We start from the raw sequence: 2,722 nt of genomic DNA, 5'->3' as shown, positions 1-2,722 counted from the left end.
GCTTTTATTGGCTCGGATTTTGGGATTCCTCCTCCAAGCTTGTGAGAAGGGAGGCCTACACCAACAACTCTTGGCTTTGTGATGCAAATCCAACCAAGAGCCAAGCTTCAATGCATGCTCATCTCCTCTACCATGCTAATTACTAAGCTATGCTATGCTAATATGAGTGATTATGTGAGGAGATGTACGTCTTTCTCGTAAGACTACTCCTTCTTCCTCTCAATCTACTTTCATACCCCGCTAGCTCTCACCATCTTCGAAGGTGTGTGAGGTCTTGGGTCTGAGGCCATGAGGGAATTGATGTTGTGTTTTATAAGTGTTTTGCTTAGTGCTTGAAGTTTCCATCTTCATTGCACTAGCTAGTATTGAAGGAACACAAAGAATTGTATTGTAAAATGTCTCTCTTGATGGGAGAAACCATAATACAAAGCCTTTTGGAGGGGGGACCGGCTCCATGTAAATTTGGTCCTCAATTGTTGTCAATAGCTTAATTTCTCTCTCTTTTGAAGTATTGTTCATGCTATCTAACTAGGTGTTATGCTTTTTGTTGCTCTCTCCACCCAAGCACTTTCGTTATGCTCATTAGGAATCTAGTCTAATAAAATGCTCACTATGTTCATGCTAATTTTCGCTACACACAAGTTACTAGGCCATTAAATGTTACAACATCATTCTCACCTGCGTCTATATAAACAAGACAACAAATTCATTAGCCTTGAATATGTGTTACAGGTGTCAAAAAACCTATTAGTTGTTATCCTTGTCCTACTTAAAAAAAATAAACTTAAACTACTATTCTACAAAAGTTTAATTTGTACATATATTTAGAGTATAATGTAAAGCATCAAAAGGCCATTAGTGCTTTTAATGCAAGTGGTCATACTTGTCTTAAGTAAGTTTTGTTTACAAAGTATGAAGCAATCTTTAAACATTTTTTTCTTATTTCAAGTTTTGAAGAATCTAAGTTACACCATATTCTCTAAGAGGCCTATTCAAAATCTATGCCAGTCAAAAAGTAACCCTCAATTACATCCATACATCCTTCATTATGTTTTCAAAAATAATTTTGGAGTTTATATTTAGTACCTACAATCTTCTTGAAAAAAGAATGATTTTATCCATATTCCGAGCCATAAACTAGGCCCAACCGCTTGCCAAGCTCAAATAGTGAAAGTATACAGTGAATAAGCCAAGATTAAACAATGCTAGATCATGTGACATATTCAAACTAAGGGTTTCCAAAAAAATTCATTTTTAACCAAGCATAGGATTCAAATTTTGGGTTAAAAATTCACCCTTTACCAATCATTAGTATTAGTTACTAAAAAAGGTAACACAAGAAGTAAGCTAGCCAGGTAGTATTTTCTTGCCATCAAGTCCCAAATCTTAGTAGGATATGAGGATGGGAGGGCCATGATTCGTATCTCAAAGCCATGTCGATCACCCATACCAAGAAATACCATAAGTAGACCATATTCTAGCCTATGCATAAGTAATGCCAAAGTAAGAGTCCAAAGCACAAATCGATAACTATTTTTTCTACAGGCTGGAAGAGTTACATGGCTCAAGCCGAGAGGTTTATGTTGTAGCTCATGGGTCCCTTATACATCTAATCATTGTTGCTCCTCTCAAATCGGCAAGCAAATCCATTTCCACCATGCGTCGATCATAGTTGGCCAATATGCGCCTACGTGATCACTAAAGAGGTGTAGTTTATTATTAATGTAATAGTTGGCCTCGGTTTTCCAAATGGATAACTAAGTTGTGAGACCACACTTCATAAAGTAACACAAGGCCAGTCGTGCCAGTCTTCATTTACTTACGGCCATCCAAGGAGAAGTCACACTGGGCCCCAAGCAAAACCCTACCCATTTCAGCCGGCTAATGGACGTAGGCCAAACAATAACATCTACGCAATTGTGTTGTGTGTCAAACTTCAATGCATGTACTTTCTCCTCCAATGGTACTTTTTGCAGCGGGCCAAAACCTCGCAAATCTGGCTGAGGGTGTTTGCCTACACGCTTGCATGGCCATCTTTTGCACTTGGCTCATCCAATAGCAGCCCACTAACTTGGCGTGGCCATCACATGCATGATTCCCTGTCCCAAAGTGACACCCCCTTAAGATCAAAATTCCAATTTTTAGTGCCCCTGAGCCCTCTAAGCTCTAACAATAACACGTGTAAAGTAGCCTCATTTCCCTTTCAAAGAAGCTCACCATCATCCAAAGGTCCCTAAACTTCCCAATGAATGGGAGATATGAGGCCATCAATTATGGAAAGCCATGGATGACGAGGCCACACACGGAAACTATCAACAGGTTTTGATTGCAAGGAAGCAGAAGGTGCGATGTAGTACGGCAGCGCGTGCCTATAGTAATCATGCAGGCCTACAAACCTGAGAGTGACAATGCTCTCTCTCTCTCTCTCTCTCTCTCTCTCTCTCTCTCTCTCTCACACACACACACACACACACACACACACACACATCATGGATGCCTAGTAATGCAACCCACAAGAGCTTGGGGAGGTGCAGAGGATTGATGGTGATCCACAAGGTAGAGAAAGACTTGGTCTCCTACCGTGGCGTCTTCTTTTGCACCCTTATGGCATGCCTAGAGAATCCTGCATTCATGCCCATGATCCTTGGTTGCACTCTCTCACCTACCATATATAGCTTCTTATCTATAGGAATGCAACTTGCGTAGGAAAGTTTCGATGGTT

The sequence above is a fragment of the Adiantum capillus-veneris genome, chromosome 19 (genome assembly GCF_014529385.1).
Source record: "Adiantum capillus-veneris isolate H3 chromosome 19, ASM1452938v2, whole genome shotgun sequence".
NCBI classification, from domain to species: Eukaryota; Viridiplantae; Streptophyta; class Polypodiopsida; order Polypodiales; family Pteridaceae; genus Adiantum; species Adiantum capillus-veneris.
Note: the sequence above shows the minus strand (reverse complement) of the source record.